Genomic DNA, 12211 nt, shown 5'->3' on the forward strand with positions numbered 1-12211 from the left:
CAGTGTTAGATTATTCCATATTGAAAATATGGAATAAGTACAAACTCAGGTTGTGCCTGAAAACACCTTTGTGAATTTCAGTACAAGAAGTATTTATTGAACAATAAGCAAACGCAAATGGCTAATACATTATGAGGTACTAGAATTTTGTCAAGGGAACGGAAAATAAAATCAAGAGAAGAAGTGATGGCAGAGGGATCTAGTTGTCAGCAGTTTTCTTATTTACATTTATTTAAATTAGACAAAAGAGTTTATGGTTTAACATTGCAAGACTGAGTCTGAAACAGAATTGTGTAAAAATAATTAACATATTTCTAAAATATATAAACCTTTATTGAAATACGAGTCAGAAGTGAAAGAATGTATGATATAATAGGCTAAAATTTTGATTATAGTATGGAAACATGAGAAAATATGGTTGAAAGGATTGAAACTTACACTATTTTATAATCTTAATGAGAGTTTTTATAAAATGATGAACTGTTGGTATGTATATATCATCCGAAAAATTGGCTAGAATGTATAAAGGCACTCAAAAATTTATGTTGGAAACTGAATATAACAAGATGGAATATTTTATCATGCTTGATAAGCATATAAAAAGCTAGAAAATTTTGGATTCAAATACACACACTGATTTAGAGAACTCTAAAGAAAGAAGAGAGGCATTCCTTTTGGGATTGATGGACCAAAAGTTGGAAAAAAGTCATATAACTTTGCTTTTGTATATGATAACTGCAGTAAAATGCACAAAAATGGAAAGATTCGGCATAACCCACAACAGAGGAATGGTTTGCTGAAGATGGTGGAACTTGCTGAGATAGTTAAATTGACTTCTTTGATCAGGAAAAAGACAATATTTATGTTTATTGATGCTTGGAAATCCCTTGTAGACTTTTTGTAGAAAACAAAAAGCCTCAAACATACATTTTATGGTTTTGATCTTTAGATAGGATAAATTATAGAAAAAAGAAAATTATGTTGTAACCGTACAATAAGAGGTAAATTTATAATTGTACTTATAACTACTGTAAAGAAAAATCAGAAACCATTTCTTTGTATCTGCTTTCTTTCTTTTTTATTTTGTTTTATTTTTCTTTTTGCTTTCTTTGACTTTTTTCTTTTTCTTCCTTTATATTGGTTTGTATTCAGTTTTATCTTCCTTCCTTTATCCTTCCTTTATCCTGGAAGATGCTTCTTTATATATTACTTTTCATTTTCTTTATAATATTCTTCCATTTCTTTTTCCTTGCATTCTTAATCTTCTCTGTTCACTTTTAAGTTTAATTTGTATTAGAATTTTACCAATGTAATAAAGATTCTTAATACAATTGTATACAACATTTATTCAGTGGCTGAATTTTAGCTGCCCAAATTTGGAAGACAACTAGATGGTAGCCAGGAGTGATTAACAATCTCTTTGGATGCCATCTAGTGTCATAGATCAGGGGTGTCAAACTCGCAACGTCATGTGACATATCGTGATGTAGCATGACTTTTTTTCCATTGCCGGCAATGGTGTGGGCGTGGTTTCACCATGACGCATCCGGCCCATGGGCCGGCAGTTTGACATGCTGTCATAGATCCACAGGTAATCATTTTGAAAAAAAAATAATATGGCTATATGAAAAACACCTCACAGCTCTGTCAATCTCTAACATGCACTGACACTCCCCTCCTGTCAACCTCACACACTCACAGTTGTCAGGTGAGGAAAGCAATTTACTCAAGGCCCAGCGGTTATCAGCAGAAGGAAGAAATGTAAATCAACAAAGTTTCTCAGCTTACCTGAGGGATTTTTGTCTTCAAAACAGAAGAGTAGTCAAAATCCAGACCAAATTTGGAGATCCATATTAAGCTTGTCGACCAGTTCTAGGTCAGAGTTACATGAGCATGACTCACAAGAATGATACACCAGAACAGAAGATCAGATGGGACATGGCTGTTTCTTCAATCAATCTGCAGACAGCTGTATTTAATCAAGAGGATTGCTCCCTTGCTTGGCAAAGTGCCTCACTGAGCTTCTTTATTCAATTCTCCATCTAGTTCCAAGCAGAGGTAGTTTGTCATCATCTGACTGTCCAGCTGCTCCATTAGTGCCTGTGTTTGATCAGCCTCAAGTGACTCTTGGCTTGGAGTCTCTTGAGGCTGACATTTCAGGGTTTGGCTGGAGCAGCTTCATCAGAGTCTGAGTCCTGGACCGTGACAACTTTCTTGAATTCTGGCTTTAAAAATACTTATGCAATGCCCCAATCTGGTTGCACAAATCCCAGGAATCACTTAGGTTGCAATTAAGAGATGTGAATTCTTTGTTGCCATCTGGTGGTTCTTAAGTCAACAAGTCAGCAGTCCCTTTGGGGGGGGGGGAAATTGGATGGAGCACCTGGACCTTGTAAGTATTATTTTGGTATACCTTCAGTAGATTGGTTCATGATGGATTTTCCTACAGTTGATGACATTTGAATTTCAACCATAGAAAACTGCCCATTACTGCCCTAAGGAACCAGTGTTCCATAGAGGAGTTATAGAGGACACAGCACAGCATGACTCTATTCCAGATGTTTTCTAAGGGCATACTCTATAAATGCATTTTGAATTATGCTGACTTGATTCCTTCCTGTTTGTCCAGGAAAGAACAGCAAAGAGGCTGTGTCTTTGAGCTCATAGATTATAGCAGTTATAGCATAAGTAATTTTGAGAGAATTCAAGAAATGTTTAACATCCATTTTATGAAAAGGCATTTTTCCTACTAATTGGGAAAAATGATAGTATATTTTGCTTTGGCTTAGATTTCAAAACATCTTACAAGCATAGATATGTTTATACATAATTTGATACATAGTAATTGAACGATTGAATGAATATGTGATATGTTTTATAGAAATTTAATATGTTAACTTTTGGTGTTTGTTTTTTTAAAAAATTTGTTTGCTTGTTCTCTCTTATTCTTTTATTTCCTTTTTGTTTGTTTTGTTATTATAGTTCCACAATTAATTAATTTGTTGGGTTTTTGTATAACACCCCTTTTCTGTATTTCTTTGTATTTAAAAAAATCAATAAATTTAATTTTTTAAAGCAGATTTAGCCTTGAAAAATGAATCTTAGCAGCTTACCTCTAAGGCTAAACAGCTAATCTAAGGCCTAAAGAGGTAACAATTCAGAAAAGCTTATCTGAAGCTTGAACAACCAAAATGTACAACCCAAACAACATTAGAGTCTATGATATATATCTGCATATATTAATCCTAACTATGTACTCATCAAAGTATTTCAACACTACATAAAACTCAACAAGTATTATTAAAAATAACAAAGCAAAGAAAGGAAACTCAGGAGATAAGAAAAAGAGCTAAAACTATTTTACTAACTGTAACATATTTGCACAAGGTTGTATCATATTTGCACATTTAAATAAATGTTGTATTCAGGATTTATTGATTCTCCTCAGCCTGCCTCACTTTCACCAAGGTTTTCAATATTGCTGTCTGGACATTTATTTTGAAATTCAGATGCTGAACTTTGACAAAATGTCATTTCAGCTATAATACACTTGGAATAATGTGTAGCTACAAACAAACTCCTGAAGGCATACTTCTTCGTTTCTGATCACTCAACACACAACGTTTACTGGACTACATTGAAATCCATGTCTCTTTGCCTCTTCAAGCGCTCTCATTTCCATTTTGTGTGCCTTGTGGCTCTTGAACTATGGACTTTAATAAGTAGAACTGGATGTTTGAGAAACATGGAGATGCTTCCTCTTGTTGCATTGACTTTTCCTCCTGATGTTTTGGTTGAAAACAGCTTGCAGTGATGTCATAGTTTGGTTCTCATTTTTCGTCACGAGCTGTCAGCTTTGGAAGTGAGTTCAGAAACTGGAAACGACACATTTTTTTTTCTTTGTAATTATTCCATAAATAGATACCATCAAGAAAGGTCCTGTTTACTATGGACATCAGAGATCTGCAATCATTTGAGCTATCACAGAGGTGGAAGCTCATTCTATATTAGTTCATCAGACCTGGCCGGTACAATGTTTTAATGTGATTTGTAAATGTAACAGTATTCTGCACTTGCTCAGTGTTCCAGCCAGCCCAGCTCATCTCCCAAACAGTTAATGGCTGCCAGGACCAAGCAAGGAGTACATATTGTTGCCTCTCTGGCCAACATGGAAGGGGCTAATGATTTCAAAAAGCCTTCCCAATATCCTCTTATGCAAGGGATAGTACATATAAGGTCCTGGAGAAAATGGGTGGGAACTGGTCCACAAAACGTGAAAAAAAATGATCCAAGTTAATAGGATTCTATACTACCAGAACTATTGGTGATATGTTTGACTATCTGGCTGCATTTTAGAAAGGCAAAATATAATAAAATTTTTAGAGTTAGAGATTGGTGCACATACAAAAATAAATGAGGCTACAGGGCTAGGGGTCTACTGCACAAGAGAAAAGAGAAATTAATAAGGAAAATTCTTTTATACTTTCTTTGCATCTGTCTTCTCAGAAAAAGGTAAACATGACTAAGGAAAAGGAGAAAATGGCCATCAGGACTGGTAAAAGTATAAAAAGAACTCCTCTTGTAATTTGAAAGAGAAAGACAAAGCACTGTATATCCCAAGATATTGAAAGAGTTGGAAGAAGTGATCCCCAAATTCATAACCATAATCTCTGAAAAGTCCAAAAGAAGGTGCTGGAAGACTGGAAAGGAGCATGATTTAAATATTCAGGATGAAGGAAGAGGAAGGGCCTGGAGAAACTCAGCCCAATTAAACTGTAGAATTCTAGCCAAGGTTTTAGAACATATTGTCAAGCAATGTGACAGTGAGTACTAATAATAATTGCTCCGTTATCAGGCATCAGCATGGCTTTATCAAGAACAAGTCCTGTAAAACCATTTTTATCACTTTCCATGACCCTGAGTGGTCTGGCAGATGAAGGCGGTACATGCTGTTCTTAGTAAAAGCCTTTGACAGGTTTTGTCATAACATCTTTATAGACAAATTGATAAATGTAGACTAAACATTGGTCTAGTAGATTTGCAACTACTAGAATAAAGCAGCTGAACAGGTTTAAGGAAATAAATATAAGCTAAATGCTGAACACCTACAAGGACTGGTTTTTAGTTTGCAGAGCAGACTAGGGGGTAATACGATAGTAGTCTAAAAGATGTATGAATGTGCAGGAGCAGCAGATCTATTTTCTAATAAACCCAAGAATACAAAGTCTAATAAAATGAAAATACCAAACTAAATATCAGAGGAATATGTTTCTTTACTTACTTAAAAGGCTTTTAGGCTGCTCCAATCCAAACCAGCTCTGAACCTTTCTGAGAGCTAGAAAGGTTAAAAGTGAACCAATCTGCCTACAAGAATGATTGGGAGGGGTGATTTAGTGGCTTCTGCCATTGAATGGGGGATTGAACTAGATGACCCTAGAGGTCCCTTCTAACTCATATACTCTACAACAATGTTTCTCAACCTTGACAATTTTAAGGCATGTGGACTTCAACGCCCAGAATTCCACAGCCAGCAATGCTGGCTGTGGAATTCTGGGAGTTGAAGTCCACATGCCTTAAAATTGTCAAGGTTGAGAAACACTGCTCTACAATGTTCTAAGAATATATGTGGTCACTTGTGGCCCAGGAGCATTCTTGTAAATAAAGATAATGCTGTAGACTGGTATTTTGCTTTCTAGCATAGCTACTTATGCTTACTTATGTATGATTCTGTTAAATACACTTTTGAAAGGTCAGTTTTGGGCAGACTACTTGGCAGGTACTAAAACCAGTGACAATGGGTCCACCAATGCCATGGTTGTCATAATGCTGACCTCTGGAGTGAGGAATAATAATATCGCCTCTTCTTTTATAAGCATGCATGCAGAAACAATGTGGAGGGAAGGAAGGAAGGAAGGAAGGAAGGAAGGAAAGAAAGAAAGAAAGAAAGAAAGAAAGAAAGAAAGAAAGAAAGAAAGAAAGAAAGAAAGAAAGAAAGAAAGAAAGAAAGTTGGCTGGTGCCTTGAAGAGCAAGTCTAGCATTACTAATGCAGCTATATAAATAATATCAGCCATGAAGCTCATTTCCATTTTCTTTTCCAAACGGTCATTTTAATGATTATGTTGTGTACATTGTGGAGGAGAAGCTTCAAAAACTCCCATTTTCTCATGATTTTACTGAGCATTGAAGTGTGTATAATAGCTATTTTTCCCCTCAGCATCTGTGTATGTGTGTGTGTGTGTGTGTGTGTGTGCGTTTTCCTCCCTCCTTTCTTTTCAGAAATGCAATCTTCTTTTAGCATACATGGCTCCATCTATTTTCATTGCCTTTCACAGTCATTCTGATGATGGTAACTAAGAAGACACTTCTTGTATGAGAAGAATTTGTTAAAGAGGGAGCTAATAACAGGCTGGATGGACTCTTCTTGTGTCTCTGAGTCCTGTGCTTGGTTTTAATTAATTAATTAAGGAGAGTGGTGGCAGGGAACATCTTAGGAGGCTTTTCCAAATTGCCATCAGCTAATATAGAAAACAATAATTTAAATCTCCCCTATACTGTTTCCACAGTCCATGAGGTAAATTACATATAAGGTTCCAGGAACAAACTGGAGTGCTTTATATATGTAACATGTTTATACCCTGATTCCAATTGATTGTCTATACTAGTGATGGTGAACCTTTTAGAGACCGAGTGCCCAAAAACTGCTCCCCTGTCCCCGCTCTGCCCTGCCCACTGGGCCACCCACCGCCTCCACACGGCCCACCACAGATCACTCAGGCAGCCCAGCATCATGGCAGCCATGCCCTCCACCCTTGCCCCGCAGCATCATCTGCGTGCAACGGGGCGCAAGGGTGGAGTCTTGTCCCTGCCTGGCTACCATGTCCTTGGCTGCGCTGCTTTGTGTGGGCCGTGCCCAGGGGCGATTCTCCTCTGGGGGGCTGCTGGTGAGGAGGGGGTGGTGGGAAGAGGTTGGGAGATGGTGTGTGTGCCCACAGAGAGGGCTTAGAGTGCCACTTCTGGCAGCCGTGCCATAGGTTCGCCACCACTGGTCTATACTTACAAATTTCTCACAAAAAAATCTCTGTTTGCCATAATACAGAAAATTTCAATGTAAAAGTCATTTATTATTTATTTGATGCATTTTATTTCATACTTGGTCCAAACATGCTCCCAGCTGTTTTGTAGATATAAGTAACAACACAATCCCTTATCTCCAGCTTTAAGTAATAATAATAATAATCACAAATGAAGGCGAATATATGTGTCCCAGGATAATGTTGCAGGATCCAATCTGGGTCGGTCACCAGGACCAGAGGTTTTTTTATTCTGGAGCTTTTGGACTCATGATGGAGCCCATCTTCAGGGAACATCTTTCTGCTAAATGGGCTCCAGCATAAATCCAAAAGCTCCAGAATAAAAAAAACCTCTGATCCCAATGATCGACCCAGATTGGATTCTGCAGTAACAATATTAAAAAGGTGACACATAAGGAAAAGAGATGAGGAGGGAAGAGGAAAAAAATATCAATCTCAGCTTCTCCCTCTAAAATTATAGTCCTTACTTTGACCAAGGGAAATGAAAACAGATCAGGTAGTATCTTGAATTCTGTGCCAGGTAGTTTTCTGTAATAAAAAGGAGATCATCTAAGGCAGTGGTGGCGAACCTATGGAACCTGTGGGCACGCATGCCGTTGCCCCAGCAGAATTTGCCCGAGTAGTGAGCACGTGGCGTTGTAAGCAACAGGGCAGGAAGTGAGCGAGCAAGCGGATGCCCCAGAGATGGCAAGGGACTGGCCCCAGCCATGCTCACCCAGTCTGCCGTGACCACTGCAGCCATGCCCACCCAGTGGGCCACGCTCTCCTCACCCCCCCTGAGGGCACCACAATGTTGATGCAGCCCTGACATTTTGTGATAAATAAGTGGGTTTTGGGTTGCAATTTGGGCACTCGGTCTCAAAAAGGTTCGCTATAACTGGTCTAAGGCTTTGGTATTAGCTTAGCATATTGTTTAAGTGTGAGCCATTTGGGTATGTATGATTTATGGCTTAGCCGGATGTGTGAACCCAGACACTATTTGAAAAATAATAACTTGTGATGATGAAGACATTCTTACAGCAAGAGAGATATCACAGTAGCCCACTGTACACAATCAAAAAGGATTCGTTGAATTATTGCCACCCATGGACTCACACTCTTACACTGTTTTTTCACAAGAATCAAAAGGAAAGGTTATCCCCTTTTCTCCTAAGGTTTCTGAGGATTCCAAGGTTAAAGAAAAGGAATAACAATAAAAAAATGTGTGTGTGTGGGCAGGGAATCAATGCAGCAGGAAAATAAAATATCATAATAAAAGAGAAGCTGCTACTTAAAAGCATTTATATTTGAAGAGGAAAGCATGGGCGAGCATGAGATCTGTCTGGCTTTGATATTTGCTCTTTTTAAAATCCACTGTTCTCCTGATTTGTACATCGACAACCCTGCCCATCATTCCATTACACAGGCCAAAGTGAAAGTCAAGGGTTCCCATCACCTGGTTAAAAATCAAAAGAAACAGTTCACCAGCTCAGAGTGCCTGAAGGAGGTTTTGCAAACTTGTCGAAAAATAGCTGCAGACGGCAAATGTATTTATCAAACCATTCCCAAAAAAGGAAAGAGAGGAAAAAAAGATTTTAAAAAATCCTTTGTCTGATGTTCTGAGCTGTGAATAACTGGACCATCGCAAGAGAAAGGAGGGCATTGCCATTAGCTACCTATCTAGCTAGCTCCTACCCCAGGAATTGAACACAATATTATACACGAATCTGTGAACAGTGTAGGATGACCTGATTTTAAAACTAGAGAAAGACTGTATTGGCACTATAGGCAGTCCCCAGGTTAACAATGTCTGACTTGAGGGCAACCCCTAGACACAAATGATCTGTCTAGAGCAGTGTTTCTCAACCTTAACAATTGTAAGGCATGTGGACTTCAACTCCCAGAATTCCACAGCCAGCAATGCTGGCTGTGGAATTCTGGGAGTTGAAGTCCACATGCCTTAAAATTGTCAAGGTTGAGAAACACTGGTCTAGAGTATTACTAAAAATGGCAGACGGCATTCTCCTTCCTCAAAACTGATGAACCACTGAAGCTGCACAATATGTCCAGGAATCAGGTGAAGCCGTCTGTTTTTAATATACAGCCAGTTTTCAGTGCTTCTGGAAAACATTGTGTGGCTTTACAACAATGCTAAATGCCATCCACCATTTTTAGTAATAGGCGGTCTGTTGGTAAATATGAGTTCCTAACTACATACAAATTTGAGGTAAAATATGGAATTGGGAACAGAACTCATTCGTAATCCTATATTTAAAACAAAGAACAGGGAGTGCTGTGAGAATGAAGCCTTAGGGCAGGGGTGGACATCTATGGCCCCTTTACAACCTGTGGACTTCAACTCATGCTGGCTCAGGAATTGCCCACCCCTGCCTTTGGGGGAAAATGGGACATGGCTTGTCCAACTCAGGAGAGTCTATAGCTAAGGTTTTTTTCATTTTTTACAATGAAAAGGAGGACACAAATAAATTGAAGAAAAAATATCATAAATAAAAGAAACATTTTATTCATTGCAACAATAATAATACTTGCATGTGCAAAGTTTGCCAGCCAGGTGTTTTGGCACGATCAGCAGCAATTCCTATTGGTTTTCGAAAGCCAATAGGGGGAGTAGCACAGCTCATGCAAAAGTTGAAAACAAAACCCATCAAAAAAAGGTGCCGGAACGCCATTCTGAGCGTTCTATGAGCAGAAAAAAAAAGCCCTGCAGATTAGTCTTCAAATATCAAAAAGGAGGACATGAAGGAGGACACTTTTTGAGGGAGGACAGAACTTACAAAAGGAGGACTGTCCTCCCTAAAGGAGGACGGTTGGTCACCTTACTATAGCAGAGATTCTCAATCTTGGTAACTTTCAGATGTGTGGACCAACTCCCAGAATTTCCCAGCCAACTTGCTGGTCTGCAGCACCAGAGGCCTTGTATACATTCTGATTCTGAACTTTAATATATGTGTATCCTTGTATGTTGTCTGGGCCTCCAGGGGCGAGACAATTCTACAGAGATAGGCCTGCACTCATTTATTCCCTCGCCCTCTTTTTCTTCTCTTTTCTTTTTTTGGCTAGCCAAAGCTTGGGGAATATAAAAAGCAAAACTTGTATGCTAGATCCAACAGAAGTGTAACCTAGTTATTAATTTTTTCAAGAAAACATAAGGCAAAGGCGGTGTTGAAAGAGAGTAATTGTTAGAGTAATATCCTGTCTTTTCTGCAATAGATTAAGGCAGTTCACATAGCATTGTTTCCTCCAATTTTCCCCCTCAGCAATCCTGTGAGGGAGGCTGAGCTAAGGGGCAACAATTAGCCCCAAATCACCAGGTGATATTCCATGGGGAAGGATGACTCTCAACATAGTTCTTCCCTGTCTGGGACTGCTACTGTGACCATTAATTATATCACACTGGCTTAAATTGAAGATGAATTTCAGCAATGCAGTCTTATTCTTGGAACTCTTAAGTGCTTTTTCATCCTTACCTGGAATTCAACCAAATGGGGACCTTTTAAACTATGTGATGATTGCTCCCTCCCCCCAACAGGAATCAGCAATGTGCAGCCTCCTGGTTGTTATTCACTATGGGGGTATGTGGATTAGAATTTTCAAGAAAATCAGAAGGTTTGCAGAGATAGTCCCTCTCACCTGATTACCATAATTTAGTAGTAGTAGTAAAGTAAAGTTGGAAGGAACCTTGGAGGTCATCTAGTCCAACCCCCTGCTCGGGCAGGAAACCCTACACCATTTCGGACAAATGGCTGTCCAGTCTCTTCTTAAAAACTTCCAGTGTTGGAGCATTTACTGCTTCTGGAGGCAAGCTGTTCCACTGATTAATTGTTCTCACTGTCAGGAAGTCTCTCCTTAGTTCTAGGTTGCTTCTCTCCTTGATTAGTTTCCACCCGTTGCTTCTTGTCCTGCCTTCAGGTGCTTTGGAAAATAGCTTGATTCCCTCTTCTTTATGGCAGCCCCTGAGATATTGGAATACTGCTATCATGTCCCCCCTTGTCCTTCTCTTCGTTAAACTAGACATACCCAATTCTAGCAACCGTTCCTTATATGTTTTAGCCTCCAGTCCCCTAATCATTTTTGTTGCTCTTCTCTGTACTCTTTCTCGAGTCTCAACATCTTTTTTGCATCGTGGTGACCAAAACTGGATGCAGTATTCCAAGTGTGGCCTTACCAAGGCATTGAAGAGTGGTATTAATACTTCACGTGATCTTGATTCTATCCCTCTGTTAATGCAGCCTAGCACTGTGTTGGCCTTTTTGGCAGCTGCCGCACACTGCCGGCTCATATTTAAGTGATTGTCTACTAGGACTCCGAGGTCCCTCTCACAGTTACTACTATTGAGCATGGTGCCACCTATGCTGTACTTGTGCATTTGTTTTTTCTTGCCTAAATGTAGAACCTTGCTTTTTTCACCATTGAATTTCATTTTGTTAGTTAGTGCCCAGTGTTCAAGTCTGTCAGATCCTTCTGTATCTTAAGCCTGTCTTCTGGAGTGTTGGCTATTCCTGCCAGCTTGGTGTCATCTGCAAATTTGATGAGTTCCCCATCTATCCCTTCATCCAAATCGTTGATGAAGATGTTGAAGAGTACTGGGCCCAGAACAGAGCCCTGGGGCACCCATTAGAGAAGCTTTACTGTACGATTTTAGAGAGAATGGGGGAGGATTGTAACATTTGCAAGATACAAAAGTCTCTTATGGGTAGATTCCAAATTGATGGGCAACTATACACTAGTGCTGATTCCAAAGTTTGCAGTTATCAAATGTAGGCAATTATTAGGGGCTTAGGTCATCTGCTTCTCTGAAGCTTACCCACCTTGTGAACAGCTGCCTTCTCCGTGTGCAGCACATAGAACCATGCCCAGAGATTTCTATGGCCAAGCAGAACAAAGCAATTGCCACATTGATTAGAAGCCTTGTACGTTGTGTGAATCTCTCTTGAAGTGAATCCTCGAGATCTGGTTTGCAAAATTCCCAACCTGGGTAGCTTTTGTGTCTCTCTTTTGTCATCTGCTGGTCATCGTCCTGGTTTTTGTAGCCCAGATCTGGTGCCTCTTCCTCTGCAAAAAACAAACAAACAAACAAAAAATGCCAGCTTGAGCCTTTACTGGATTGGGTGTGTTACTT

General features: G+C 39.3%; 1 long non-coding RNA gene across 2 annotated transcripts in view; it reads right to left on the reverse strand.

Moving 5' to 3' along the window:
• Positions 1-12211, reverse strand: part of LOC120310000 — a 108573-nt gene that overhangs the window by 69827 nt on the left and 26535 nt on the right. The window contains exons 2-3 of one of the 2 annotated variants that reach the window (XR_005557241.1): positions 11901-12144; positions 3335-3875 (exon numbers count right to left, since the gene is read on the reverse strand). This is a non-coding gene — a long non-coding RNA (uncharacterized LOC120310000). Of the gene's footprint in view, positions 1-3334; positions 3876-11900; positions 12145-12211 lie in introns of those variants that run through there. The other variant, XR_005557242.1, reaches the window with a different exon arrangement.

Source organism: Crotalus tigris, unplaced genomic scaffold (genome assembly GCF_016545835.1).
Source record: "Crotalus tigris isolate CLP2741 ecotype Arizona unplaced genomic scaffold, ASM1654583v1 scf7180000018101.4720394464:4744507, whole genome shotgun sequence".
NCBI classification, from domain to species: Eukaryota; Metazoa; Chordata; class Lepidosauria; order Squamata; family Viperidae; genus Crotalus; species Crotalus tigris.